Source organism: Anolis sagrei, chromosome 6 (genome assembly GCF_037176765.1).
Source record: "Anolis sagrei isolate rAnoSag1 chromosome 6, rAnoSag1.mat, whole genome shotgun sequence".
Taxonomy (NCBI): Eukaryota; Metazoa; Chordata; class Lepidosauria; order Squamata; family Dactyloidae; genus Anolis; species Anolis sagrei.
Window position 1 is genome coordinate 30403452 of NC_090026.1, and position 15422 is coordinate 30418873.

At 42.1% G+C, this 15422-nt stretch overlaps 1 protein-coding gene across 2 annotated transcripts in view; it reads left to right on the top strand.

Annotated features, from left to right (window-relative positions):
- Positions 1-12486: 12486 nt before the first annotated feature.
- ETV4 (ETS variant transcription factor 4) overlaps positions 12487-15422 on the top strand; it is a 48264-nt gene continuing 45328 nt past the window's right edge. Inside the window, exons 1-2 of one of the 2 annotated variants that reach the window (XM_067469996.1) lie at positions 12487-12711; positions 14084-14161. The gene's annotated coding sequence lies outside the window, so the exon portion shown is untranslated. The remainder of the gene's footprint in view (positions 12712-14083; positions 14162-15422) is intronic. The other variant, XM_060780804.2, reaches the window with a different exon arrangement.

Consider the following 15422-nt stretch of genomic DNA (forward strand, 5'->3'; position numbering starts at 1 on the left):
ATGGATCTGGACCAAACTTGGCACAAGCACTCAATACGCTCAAATATGAACACAGATGGAGTTTGGGGAAAATAGACCTTGCCATTTGGTATTTGTAGTCACTGGGATTCACAGTTCACCTACAATCAAAGAGCATTCTGAACTCCATGAGCAACAGAATCGGGGCAAACTTCCCACACAGAACCCCCAAGACCGACAGAAAATACTTAAGGCCATCCAATCCAACTCCCTTCATTAGGGCAAGAAAACGTAATCAACGTCCTCCTCACAAAGAGCCATCCAGCCATAGATAGATAAATAGATAGATAGATATGACACAGATATAGTATCATAGATTTGAAAGGGACCCTTAAAGAAGGACAATGATATGTTACATGTTGCAGGGTGAGCAAACCATACACTCTCCACATCAACACTGACAAAGAAACAGCAAGAAATACTGTTTACCCACAAGCATAAAGAAATTACATATATTTAAACCAACACTTCCTCATTACTTTATTTTCCAGATCAACAGACTGGGCCACAGCAACGCGTGGCAGGGGACAGCTAGTAAATAAATAAAATACTTATGGTATGCCAATCTCTCTGGAACGGAGAGAGTTAAAACCCTGCCGCACGCACATTCAGTGGCTCCTTTCCAAAAGGAGGTTGCTGTTAAACCAAAGGTCCCCCCACTCTTCACTCCAGTTAATAGATTTTTCCCATTGATTTCTCCCTTTTATTGACTATCACTTCCTTTTCTGCAGGGGAGCTATTAGCAGGGTCACTGATCCATTGCAACTTAAAAGGCGGCCCATTGATTAGGTTTTATTGGTGGCTCCTCCAGAGCAGGTCCGGCGAGGGAAGCTTCACTAGCGACTCAAGGAGCCTGCCAAGATATTTCTCTCTGCAACAGGCTTTCTTTACTAGGGGACAGTTCTCTGGTAGAGGGAATGCCATTGCTTTTGAAGATAGATTCCACCTGAACATGAGGAAGAACTTCCTGACTGTGAGAGCCGTTCAGCAGTGGAACTTTCTGCCCCAAAGTGTGGTGGAGGCTCCTTCTTTGGAAGCTTTTAAACAGAGGCTGGATGGCCATCTGTCAGGGGTGATTTGAATGCAATATTCCTGCTTCTTGGCAGGGGGTTGGACTGGATGGCCCATGAGGTCTCTTCCAACTCTTTGATTCTATGATTCTATGATATCCTCTGTTTGAAAGGACTCCTTAGTCCAAATATGGCTTAAAAACAAAATGCTATCTTTTATATTTCAAAGATGTGTGGCCAAGCAACACCAGAGTGTGGTGAAGATAACATGCGCTACTAATGTGGAAGAATACACAAGTTAGGAGAGGCTAGAACAGTTTGCTTTTGCCTAAGCTTACTGGGAAGGACAAGATTCCATACTCTTTTCTCCTTTTCTTTATGTAATAGAGCAGAAATTGCATGTTGTACTTTGAATTTAGTTTGCAGCACTTGAAATATTCTGACAATGGGAAAGAGGGAAGAGAAGAACCGGGACATTTTAAAAACAGCAAAAAAAGTGAGATGTTAGAGCAGTGTTTCTCTAGCTTTCTAATGCCGCAACCTCTTAATACAGTTCCTCATGTAGTGACCCCCAACCATAAAATTATTTTCGTTGCTACTTCATAACTGTAATTTTGCTACTGTTATGAATTGTAATATACATATCTGATGTACAGTATGTATTTTCATTCACTGGACCAAAATTGGCACAAATACCTGTTACATCCAAATTTAATTACTGGTGGGGATTAATTTTGTCATTTGGGAGTTGTAGTTGCTGGGATTTATAGTTCACCTGCAATCAAAGAGCATTCTAAACTCCATCAATGATCCAATTGGACCAAATTTGGCACACAGAACTCCCATGTTGAACAGAAAATACTGGAAGGGTTTGGTGGGCACTGACCTTGAGTTTTGGAGTTGTAGTTCACCTACATCCAGAGAGCACTGTGGACCCAAACAATGATAGATTTGGACCAAACTTGGCACAGATATTCAATATGGACAAATGTGAGTACTGGTGGAATTTGGGGAAATAGACCTTGACATTTAGAAGTTGTAGTTGCTGGGATTTATAGTTCACCTATAATCAAAGAGCATTCTGAACTCCACCAATGATAGAATTGGGCCAAACTTCTCACAGAGAACTCCCATGACTAACAGAAAATATTGTGTTTTTTTATGGTCTTTGGCGATTCCCTAGGGGTCCCGATCCGCAGGTGGAGAAACACTGTGTTAGACTATTGGAACTGCTTTTGGGAAGTTGAGAAGGTTGGAAGGTATATAAAAACCTAAGAGGGAAAGCAGAATAAAGTCTAAAACAAACAGGCATACAACTGCCACAGCTATCACCACCAGGGAGGAAAGGTGTGCTTAAATTGTAATTATGGTACATCTAAATATGGACTTCAATGTCCAAGTTTGCAAAAATAGATCCCACCTCCAGCTAAGCTGGCTAAGACTCTGCACTGCAAAATGAAGGCAGTTTGACACATTTTTATCTGCTGTGGTTCAATGCTATGTAACCATGGGGCTTGTAGTTTTTTGGTGAGGTATCAGAGAAAGCTAAAGGCAGTAGTTCTCAATCTTCCTATGCTTTGACCCTTTAATGCAGTTCCTCATGTTGTGGTGACCTCCAACCATAAAATTATTTTCATTGCTACTTTATAACTGTAATTAATCGTAATGTAAATATCTGATATGCTGGATGTACTGTCATTCACTGGACCAAATTTGACACAAATACCTGATACGCCCAAATTGGAATACTGGTAGGGTTGCGGGGGGGGGGGGGGGGGGGGGGGGAGATTGATTTTGATTTGGGAGTTGTAGTTGCTGGGATTTATAGTTCACCTACAATCAAAGAGCATTCTGAACTCCACCAATGATGGAACTGAACCAATCATGGCACACAGAACTCCCATGACAAGCAGAAAATACTGGAAGAGTCTATTGGGCATTGATCTTGAGTTTTGGAGTTGTAGTTCACCTACATCCCGATAACACTGTGGACTCAAACAATGATAGTCTGGGCCAAACTTCGCACGAATACTCAGTATGCCCAAATGTGAACACTAGTGGAGTTTGGGGGGAAACAGACCTTGAAATTTGGGACTTGTAGTTGCTGGGATTTATAGTTCACCTCCAATCAAAGAGCATTCTGAACCCCACCAATGATAGAATTGGGCCTAATTTCCCACACAGAACCCCCATATCTTGAAGGGACTTACTGGTGGCAGCCTCTCTCCAGCCTCACACATTCTCCCTTGCCCACACAAGAACACCATGCTGCCATGTTCCAAGCATGCCTGCTCTCCACTCCCCGCTTGGAGTCTCAGAAACAGACCTCCACTTGGCTGAGAGGCCAGCCAATCACAGTGGAGGAGAGCTTTTGATGGGGGGATTCGCCATCTGTTTCCAAAAAAGACAGGCAGAGAGATCTTCAGCCTTCTCAGCCAAAGGGGTTATGAAGACCATCAAAAATATGGTCTTAGGACCGCTTCATAGGGTCCTGACCCACAGGTTGGATAACACTGGCTAAAGGCCTTGTAAAACTACAATTCCCTTGCTTCCATTGCATTGAACATGTCAGTAAATGAATCCAAAGTTGCTTATGGCCCTGGGGGCTGTTAGGATCTGACTGAGTTCTGCAATCCATCATAATTGTCGTCATGCTTGGATTTACCACATTCATTTTATCTTGTTGTATTTATGAGTAAAGCCTTTCTTCCTCTGCTTCCCATCCTCATGTTTCAGAATGAATTTGTAACGCCGTAAGACTAGACTGTTAAGTGTGTAGATAAAAGCTAACCGGTTGAAAGGAATGGATCTTTTTTTTTTTGCCATCCTGTCCTTGGCCCCACCTCCAACAGGTGGGCAATGATCCGAGAGGTTATTTTCTAAAGTCACCATTCTTGGTTCAATTTCCTCCGGTCTAATTAGGCAGCGAGGATTTGGGCAGTGCTTCATTACAGCTGCAGCTCGGCTTAATTTCAACACCAGAGATTGTATCACAGACCTGACGTTGTGTTTTGGTATTGGCTGGGACGTTTCCCCCGCTCACCAACTCCCTCTGTTCTCCTCTTTAACATAGTTCATTAGTAAATGGCCTTCACCCTATAGAGACCCCTTGTATACTGCCATAAAAAAAACCAGATTATTTGCTTTGAACTGGGTTATATGGCGATGTAGACTACAATCCACTACGAAGCAGATAATGTGGATTATCTGCTTTAATAAGCTGAATTATATAGCAGTTTAGAAGGTCATTAGTCTCCTCAAACATCAACACAGCAATGGATTATTTCCTTTTGGACTGTCATTGGAATCCACCAGGTAACTGGGAGTTGTAGTTCCAAAAGGTTTTTTCTTCTTCTTCAAGACTCGTGGAAGAAGACCTCCATATAATTCCACCAAATATTTTTGCAAATCCACCAATTAAATCTGAACAAAGTTGGATTGGCTAAAAAGGAAAGGAACAGTGCATCCTTGGTATCCGCTGGGGTTTGGTTCCAGGACTGTCTGTAGAGCCCAAAATCTGTGGGTGCACTGGTTCCCTTATATACAATGGTATAATGAATTTTGCCCCTCATCTAAAATAGCACAATGAAAGTTTGCTTTTTTTCTAATTCAGTGTTTCTAAATCTTCCCAATGTCGCAACCCCTTAATACAGTTTCTCACGTTGTGGTGGCCCCCTACATTAACATTATTTTCATTGTTACTTCATAACTGTAACTTTGCTACTGTTATGAATTGCAATGTAAATATCTGATTTGCAGGATTCACTGGACCAAATTGGCACAAATACCAGATAGGCCCAAATTTGAATACTGGTGGGATTTCTGTTGCTCATGGGGGTTCTGTGTGGGAAGTCTGGCCCAATTCTATCATTGGTGGGGTACAGAATGCTCTTTGATTGTAGGTGAACTATAAATCCCAGTAACTACAACTCCCAAATGGCAAGGTCTATTTTCCCCAAACTCCACCAGTGTTCTCATTTAGGCATATTGAATATTTGTGCGAAGTTTGGTCGAGATCCATCATTGTTTGAGTCCACAGTGCTCCCTGGATGTAGGTGAACTACAACTCCAAAACTCAAGGTCAATGCCCACCAAACCCTTCCAGTATTTTCTGTTGGTCATGGGAGTTCTTTGTGCCAAGTTTGGTTCAATTCCATAGTTGGTGGCATTCAGAATGCTCTTTGATTGTAGGTGAACTATAGATCCCAGCAGCTACAACTCCCAAATGACAATATCACACACACCCCAACCCCACCGGTATTCCAATTTGGTCATATCGGGTGTTTGTGCCAAATTTGGCCCAGTGAATGAAAATACATCCTGCATATCAGATATTTACATTATGATTCATAACAGTTGTTCCGTCTCCCAGGAGACTGGGTTTATTGTTTTTTTGGGGTTGCTTAAATTGGTTGCCCCTTGCCTTTCGCCTAGGCCTCTGCAGCCTCTGCAAAGGCCTAAAAAGTTAGCAGCCAGAGGCAGGAAAGTCAGTTTTCAGGCCCTCTGCAATAATTGGCCAAAGAGTAGCTTTTTGGGCCCGCCCCTGTTTCCAGGATAGAAGCAGCCATTTTGGAGGTCTCCCTGCCCCTTCAGTTTTAGAAAGAATCCATGATGTGCTGTTGGCAGACAAGGTACCTCAGAAAATATCATTGTAAAAACAATTGAGTAATTGAGTTTAATTTAGTTATAGATAGAAAATAATTTAGTTATAGATAGATTGAGTAATTTAGTTTAACTGAGACCTATAGATTATAGATAGATAGATAGATAGATAGAGATAGATATAGATAGATAGATAGATAGATAGAGTAATTGGGTTTAACTGAAAATAATAGAGTTTATTAATATAGATGCAATTTATTATTCATTGATTGTTGTAATATTGATAAGCTGAGCCAAGTCTACAAGGACTTTGTTAATAAATACCCTGTTTATTGTTTAAGATTGAAGTGGACTCAGTTATTCCAGAAAGCTCAATCTGCCTAAAGAAAGATCCCAGCAGTTTCGCCCAGACATAGATAGCAGCACGTCAAAGTTTTATTTTAAAGCGTCTGGGCGTAACGGCACAACAGTAGTGAAATTACAGATATGAAGTAGCAATGAAAATAATGCTATGGTTGGGGATCAACACAACATGAGGAACTGTATTAAGAGGTTGTGGCATTAGGAAGGTTGAGAACCACTGGTGTAGATGTACCCTGAGTTAACTGAGGCCCCTCAGACTGCCATATAATCCATATTATTAAATGAAACAATCCACTATCTGCTTTCAACTGGATTATATGAGTTTACACTGCCACATAATCCAGTTCAAAGCAGATCATCTGGATTTTATACGGAACGACTAGACAATGAGACCGGACATTTTAAACAAGGAGACACTATGGATTTATATTTTATTGATTTTGCTATAATTTTTATTTAATGTTATGTTTTTAATTGTATTTATGGTATTGTAGGCATTGAATTTTGCCCTGCGGGCTGAGAAAGGCGGTATACAAAAACAGTAAATAATAATAATAATAATAATAATAATAAGGCATGTAGAAGGGGCCTTTTTATAGCGACAGAAGTATGTTGAAGAGTAAGGGGGAAAGTGGGATATGCAGGAAGAAAATGGGATCCTTTGAAAGCAGCTGAAAAAATGGATTAATTGGGAATGTCCCTACCAGACTGGAATCGTGTGAAGCATATGTCGCTGGACTAAAATGCAAAGTTTGGGTAGGGCACAATTGTCCTGCATTCTTCCTATTTGTTGGCAGTGGGCATTTTGAACAAGACAACCTCCCTTCCTTCTCGGGGTGGATATCCCATTTGAAGATACTGTCCAACCACCCTTCTTTCCTCCTTGTCCCCCTTCCAGACAGCCACCCAGCTTTATTCACACTTCCGGAGCCATTGTCATTTACTGCTCCACTGCCACCGACCCCGGTCCCATCATACAAGATGGCAATCAATTAACTGCGCACTCCATCACAATAAAACCATTGCCCACCCTTAGATAACTCTTTTTAATTGTTTTCTTACATTATAACATTTTTGCAGAAACTCCCGCAGCCATAAGTTATGGCATTTAATCTCTCAAAGTGCTAAGACGTTTAATGGCTTCCTTCCTGCATGGAAAGTGCCCCACGCAGCTCCCATCTTTTCCACTCAGGAAAATTATCAGAAAAGGACTGGAAAGGAATACCAAGAGGGGATGGGTGCCCTGCATTGGAAGGTGGGAGTTGGGCAGAAGGGTGCATTGAACTCATCGGTTACTCTTTGGGGGAGGAAACGCTTACCAATGAAAGATTGTTGCTTCAACTGAGAATAGAGGAAGGAATGCATATATGATTCAGAAATGGTCAACACTACATATTTTTGGAGTGTTTTCTGCATAGAAAATCCTACTTCCCAAGGAGAAAATGCCACAATTGTTATTTATTATGTGCAAAATAATAAATTTTGATTTGCATTTTTTTCTGCACTGGAAACTACAACTCCCAATCCCAAGGTCAATGCCCACCAAACCATTCCAGTATTTTCTGTTGGTCATGGGAGTCCTGTTTGCCATGTTTGATTAAATTCCATCATTGGTGGAGTTCAGAATGCTCTTTGGTTGTAGGTGAACTATAAATCCCAGCTACTACAACTCCCAAATGACAAAATCAATCCACTCCCCAACTCAACCAGTATTCAAATTTGGACATATTGGGCATTTGTGCTGAATTTGGTCCAGTGAATGAAACAACTCAGGGCTGATGCCTCCGCAAACTCCCATGATTGCACAGCATTGCGCTATGGTAGTTAAAGTGGTGTCAAACTGTGTCAATTCTGCACTGTAGATGCACCACAAGGAGAAAAAGTTGAAGATCTTGAACATTTTCTAACGCCATCTGAAATGGGTTCTCTAAATAAAACCAATCTTTCGAAAACAGGCATGGGCAAACTTGGTCCCTTCAACTCCCACAATTCCTAACAGCCGAGTTGAAGTCCAAAACACCTGGAGGGCCCAAGTTTGCCCATGAAAAAAAGGAATTGGATCGGTGTGCGTGGGGCGCCCTTTTATCCCCTGCCGGGGCTGGGCGGGGTTACCGCCAAAACTTGAAAAGTTTTAAAATGTAGAAGTTTCCGTTGGAGCCCGCGCAGGCGCAGTCTCTCCACAAGTGTGAATTCGCAGAGCACCACTCGAAGAAAGATGGTCACAGGTATGTAACCTACCAATATTATTAATATGACTAGCTGTCCCCTGCCATGCATTGCTGTGGCCCAGTCTGTGTATATGTGTTTTGTGTGTATTTGTGTGTGTATATATGTGTATATATTTGTGTATATATGTAGTTTTCCATATTCTTTGTAATGTATGTTATTTTTTGGCTTTTTAAGTCACTTCTAGCCATCCCCTGCCACGCATTTCTGTGGCCCAGTCTGTGTATATGTGTTTTGTGTGTGTATTTGTGTGTGTATATGTAGTTTCGCATATGCATTGTAATCTCTTTAATACTTTTTGGCCTTTTAAGTCATTTCTAGCCATCCCCTGCCACGCATTGCTGTGGCTCACTCTGTGTATATGTGTTCTGTGTGTGTATGTATGCATATCTGTGTGTATATATTTGAGTATATGTATATATATGTGTGTGTGTGGGTGTTTGTTTGTGTATATATGTGGTTTTGTGCATGCGTTCTAATACTTTTTTTTGTTTTTTTGGCTTTTTAAGTCTCTTCTGCTATGTTTTTCAGTGTTATTATGAGTGATGGTCATTCGTTGGCTTGATAGGTGTCTTGTGTCCAAATTTGGTGTCAATTCGTCCAGTGGTTTTTGAGTTATCTTAATCCCACAAATGAACATTACATTTTTATTTATATAGAAGATCAGGGATCCTCAAACTATGGCTCGGGAGCCGAATACAGCCCTCCAAGGTCTTTTACCCAGCCCTCATTCAGGGTCAACCTAAGTCTGAAACAACTTGAAAGCACCCAACAACAACAACTATCCTATCTCATCAGCCAAAAGCAGGCCCACACTTATCACTGAAATACTAATAAGTTTATATTTGTTAACATTGTTCTTCATTTTATTTATTGTATGGTTTTTAAGTGTTTTTGCACTACAATAAGATATATGCAGAGTGCATAGGAATTCATTCATGTTTTTTTTCCAAATTATAACCTGGCCCTCCAACAGTTTGAGGGACTGTAACCTGACCCTGTTTAAAAAGTTTGAGGACCCCTGATATAGATGGTCACTCATTGGCCTGATAGGTGTATTATGTCCAAATTTGTTGTCGATTCGTTCAGTGGTTTTTGAGTTATGTTAATCCCACAAAGGAACATTACATTTTTATTGCTATAGACTAGCTGTCCCCTGCCACACATTGCTGTGGCCCAGTCTGGTGATCTGGAAAATAAAGTAGTGTTGGTTTCTAATATATGTAATTTCTTTATGCTTGTGGGTAAACAGTGTTTCTTGCTGTTTCTTTATCAGTGTTGATGTGGATATTGTCTGGTTTGCTTACTCTGGAACATGCAACTTATACCGTATATACTTGAGTATAAGCCGACCCGAATATAAGCCGAATATAAGACTGTCCAGCTCTGATTAAATCATTATTCTAATCTTCAGTGTAAATGTGCTTATGTATCCTTTCAATAATAATATAGTAAAATAATAATAATAATAATAATAATAATAATAATGAAATCCAGCATATATACCTCATTTGCTGTGTCATACTGTGTTTTTGTGTCAGGATAATAATAATAATAATAATAATAATAATAATAATAATAATAATGTATTGTCGAAGGCTTTCATGGCTGGAATCACTAGGTTCTTGTGGGTTTTTTCGGGCTATAGAGCCATGTTCTAGAGGCATTTCTCCTGACGTTTCGCCTGCATCTATGGCAAGCATCCTCAGAGGTTGAGAAGGTCTGTTGGAAGTAGGAAAAATGGGTTTATATATCTGTGGAATGGCTGGGGTGGGGCAAGGAGCTCTTCCCTGCTGCAGTTAGGTGTGAATGTTTAGCTGATCACCTTCATTAGCATTTGAAGGCCTGCCTGAGTCTGGGAAAATCTGTTGCTGGGAGGTGTTAATCTGTGCCTGGTTTTTTCCTCTCTGTTGTTTAGCTGTTATAATTTTAGAGTTTTTTAATACTGGTAGCCAGATTTTGTTCATTTTCATGGTCTCTTCCATTTTTCCCATTTTTCCTACTTCCAACAGACCTTCTCAACCTCTGAGGATGCTTGCCATAGATGCAGGCGAAACGTCAGGAGAAATGCCTCTAGAACATGGCTCTATAGCCCGAAAAAACCCACAAGAACCTAATAATAATAATAATAATAATAATAATAATAATAGAGTAAAATAATGGAAATATAATAACAGCAATAACAGAGTAAAATTATAAATGCAGTAACAATAAAAATAAAGTAAAATAATAAATGTAATAATAATACTGAGTAAATAAATAATAATACTAATAATAAATAGAGTAAAATAATAAATGTAATAAAATAATAGAGTAAAGTAATGTAAATATTATAATAATAATTAATATATTAAAATAATTCATGTAATAACAAAGTAAAATAATAAATAACCTTGATTCGAGTATAAGCCGAGGGGAACTTTTTCAGCCTAAAAAGAGGGCTGAAAAACTAGGCTTATACTCGAGTATATACAGTAATTGTCCTTCTTTGGGGGTCCCTTTAAAATCTATGATACTATATTTGTGTGTGCGCGCATTATATTTATCTATCTATATCTATGGTTGGGTGGGTCTTTGTCAGGAGGGCTTTGATTACATTTTCTTGCCCTGGTGAAGGGCGTTGGACTAGATGGCCTTAAGTATTTTCTGTTGGTCATGGGGGTTCTGTGTGGGAAGTTTGGTCCAATTCTATCATTGATGGGGTTTGATTGTAGGTGAATTTGGTCCAGATCCATCTTTGTTTGAGTCCACAGTGCTCTCTGGATGTAGGTGAACTACAACTCCCAAACTCAAGGTCAATGCCCACCAAACCCTTCCAGTATTTTCTGTTGGTCATGGGGGTTCTGTATGGGAAATTTGGCCCAATTCTATCATTGGTGGGGTACAGAATGCTCTTTGATTGTAGGTGAACTATAAATCCCAGCAACTACAACTCCCAAATGTCAAGGACTATTTTCCTCAAACTCCATCTGTGTTCATATTTGGGCATATTGAGTATTCATGCCAAGTCTGGTCCAGATCCATCATTGTTTGAGTCCACAGTGCTCTCTGGATGTAGGGGAACTACAACTCCAAAACTCAAGGTCAGTGCCCACCAAACTCTTCCAGTATTCTCTGTTGGTCATGGGGGTTCTGTGGGGGAAGTTTGGCCCAATTCTATCATTGGTGGGGTACAGAATGCTCTTTGATTGTAGGTGAACTATAAATCCCAGCAACTACAACTCCCAAATGTCAAGATCTATTTTCCTCAAACTCCATCTGTGTTCATACTTGGGCATATTGAGTATTTATGCCAAATCTGGTCCAGATCCATCATTGTTTGAGTCCACAGTGCTCTCTGGATGTAGGTGAACTACAACTCCAAAACTCAAGGTCAGTGCCCACCAAACTCTTCCAGTATTCTCTGTTGGTCATGGGAATTCTGTGTGCCAAGATTGCTTCAATTCCATCGTTGGTGGAATTCAGAATGCTCTTTGATTGTAGGTGAACTATAAATCCCAGCAACTGCAACTCCCAAATGACAAAATCAATCCCCCTCCAACCACACCAGTATTCAAACTGGGGCGTATTGGGTTCTGTGTGGGAAGATGGGCTCAATTCTAACATTGGTGGCATTCAGAATGCTCTTTGATTGTAGGTGAACTATAAATCCCAGCGACTACAACTCCCAAATGACAAAATCAATTTTTTTGAGTGAAGGACATACATTGGGTTGTTATGTGTATTGTGTCCAAATTTGGTGTCAATTTGTCCAGTGGTTTTTGAGTTCTGTTAACCCCACAAACGAACATTACATTGTTATTGGTATAGATTAATCGAGACCCAAAGCATCTCACAACATTACAAACACTTTTGACAATTGCCAAAAGTATGTCCAGAAATGTTTTGTTTTTCAAGACAAGCCCCCACTTCCTGCCTTTAACGTTCGAGGCAGGAATGGAAGGAAAGCCCAAAACCAAGGTCTTTGTAAACGTCGCAACTAAACCACTTCGAGTTCCCGAAGGACAGGGCCTTGGTTGAAGCCGAGCCGCTGAGTTCTCCAACCCTGCCCTATTCCCTCCCTCGGAAGTCTTTTATGAATGAATTTCGGGCGCCCTTCTGCGTGTGCGCGCCTCTGTGCCTGTTTTTGTGAATGGAACTTCCAGCCATGAATGAATCTCAGAACGGCCCGCGCCGATTGGCCCGGGACTCTCAAGCCACGCCTCCTCCCGGCAGAGCGAACGCCACGATTGGCTGGGCGTGTCTCAGCGAGCCGAGGGAATCCCCCCTCCCTTTCCTTTTGCCTCCATTCACAAAGTCAATGAAACAAAGAGAAACAGAAGAGAGGCTGTTTCTGTGAAAGAGGAAACGAGCCCGAGAAGGGAGGAGGGAGCAGCCCGTCCCACGAGAGGGAGAGGGAGAGGAAAAGCAGCCGCCGTGGATCCCGATTCGGTGGAAACAACTGCCTGCTTGGGCTGGAGGGTCCAGAAGACCTGACTGAAGCCCCTCTCAGGTGAGGAAAGAGAAGTTCTGGAAATAAAGCTATGTTTTCAGGAACCATTGCAGAAGTTTGGGCGAATTTCAGGGAGGGAAAGGTCATTCGACATTGCTCTGGGGCCTAGATCTACCAAGGGAAAGCTGATGCCTAGGAGAGGGATGCCAAGGACAAGGAAGAGAAAGAGCCAAAGTGCCAAGGATGAAGTTATGATGTGGGGTTTTGCTCAGGGAAAGAGAATAGGTGCAGCCACACTGTAGAATTAATGCAGTTTGGCACCACTTGAACTGCTGTGAGATCCAGGGAGTTGTAGTTTGGTGAGGCACCAGCACTATCAGGCAAAGAAGGCTCTAATATAACTCCCAGGATTCCATAACAGTGAGCCATGGCAGTTAAAGCGGTGTCAAACTGCATTAATTCTACAGTGTGAAACAGGCATGGGAAAACTCTGGCCCTCCAGGTGTTTTGGACTTCAACTCCCACAATTCCTAACAGCCTCAGCCCCCTTCCTTTCCCCCCTCAGCTGCTTTGGACTTCAACTCCCACAATTCTTAACAGCCTCGGGCCCCTTTCTTTTCCCCTCTAAGCTCCTTTGGATTTCAATTCCCACAATTCTTAACAGCCTCGGGCCCTTTCCTTTCCCCCCTAAGCTCCTTTGGATTTCAACTCCCACAATTCCTAACAGCCTCAGGCCCCCCCTTTCCCCCCTCAGTTGCTTTGGACTTCAACTCCCACAATTCCTAACAGTCTCGGACCCCTTCTTTTTCCCCCTCAGCTACTTTGGACTTCAACTCCCATAATTCCTAACAGCCTCAGGCCCCTTCCTCCCCCCCTCCCCTCAGCTGCTTTGGACTTCGACTCCCACAATCCCTAACAGCCTCAGGCCACTTTCTTTTCCCCCTCAGCTGCTTTGGACTTCAACTCCCACAATTTGTAACAGTCTCAGGCCCTTTCCTTTCCCCCCTCAGCTGCTTTGGATTTCAACTCCCACAATTCCTAACAGCCCCAGGCCCTTTCCTTTCCCCCCTCAGCTGCTTTGGACTTCAACTCCTAACAGCCTCAGGCTCCTTCCTTTCCCCCCTCAGCCGCTGAGCGCCTGAGGCTGTTAGGAGTTGTGGGAGTTGAAGTCCAAAACACCTGGAGGGCAAAATTTGCCCATGCCTGGTGTGCATCCACTTAAGGAGAACCAGACAAGCATGAAAGGGGAATTGTAGTGGACGGGAAGGGGGAGTTTATAATCCAACCTTTTTCACCTTTCCTAGTTGGGGAAATACTATGAGAGCATTGCTCATAATAACTGTTCTTCCTCTGGGTTGCTGTGAGTTTTCCAGACTGTATGGCTATGTTCCAGAAGCATTTTCTCCTGACGTTTTGCCTGCATCTATGGCAGGCATCCTCAGAAGTTGTGAAGTCTGCTGGAAACTAGGGAAGTGTCCAGGGTGAGAGAAAGAACTCTCGTCTGTTTGAGGTAAGTGTGATTGTTGTAGCTGGCTATCTTGATTAGCTGCCATGAGTCCCCCTTCGGTGGTAGAGAAGGGCAGGGTACAAATATTTGAAATAATAATAATAAATAGCACTGAATAGTTTCAAAGTTTACCTGCTTCCTGCCTGAGGGAATCCTTTGTTGGGAGGTGTTACCCGGCCCTGATTGCACCATTCACACTTGCCTCAAACAGACAAGCAGTCTTTCTCCCATCCTGGACCTTCCACAGTTATATAAACCCCATTTTCCTAGTCTCCAAAAGAGTTTTTTCTCCTACCGTGGACTTTATATGTAAACCCCACTCATCTAGTTTCCAACAGACCTCACAACCTCTGAGGATGCCTGCCATAAATGCAGGCGAAACATCAGGAGAGAATGTTTCTGGAACATGGCCATACAGCCTGGAAAACACACAACAAACCAGTGATTCTGGCCGTGAAAGCCTTCGACAACACATTGTTGTTCTTCCTCTTCCAAGTGAATTTTTCCTTCACTCCTCACATTTCTATTACTGCAGAGAGTGAGATACTCAACATTGTTCACAGCTTGAATTCCGATATTTGCTGTGTTGGCATTCCCTTGGTCATTTTGCCTGTGCCCTTTGCTTGTATTTCAACTGAATTTTTAAGTGACTGCAGTGCTCCACATTTGGAGACTGAAGGAGACTTTCAGGGGGGAAAGAATCAGTAGGCTTATTTGGGGGGGGGGGGGGGAGGGGGCACTTCCGTTTACAACTACACCTCTGTTGAAAGTCAATGGGATTTAATTCCAAAGTAAGTATGTATAGGATAGCAGCCAGAACAGGGGCAAAGTGCAAACTGGAATGGAGAGATAAGCAAAGATAAGTTTGGGAGAGGAGCAAGTCAAGTAGAGGCCAGTGAAAAACATGAGGTGTGGACTTAAGATGTAAATACAAACAGAGAGTACCAAGACTAAGGAGACATACAATCATAGAGTTGGAAGAGACCTGATGGGCTATCCAGTCCAACCTCATTTTGCCAAGAAGCAGGAAAATCACATTCATTGATGGCCACCCACCCCCTGCTTAAAAGCCTCCAAAGAAGGAGTTTCCACCACACTCCAGGGCAGAGAGTTCCACTGCTGAACAGCTCTCACAGTCAGGAAGTTCTTCCTATTGTTCAGGTGGAATCTCCTTTCCTGTAGTTTGAAGCCAATGCTCCTCATTCTACTTTCCTTGGCAGCAGAAAATAAGCTTGCTCTCTCCTCCCTATGACATTGTAGGGGA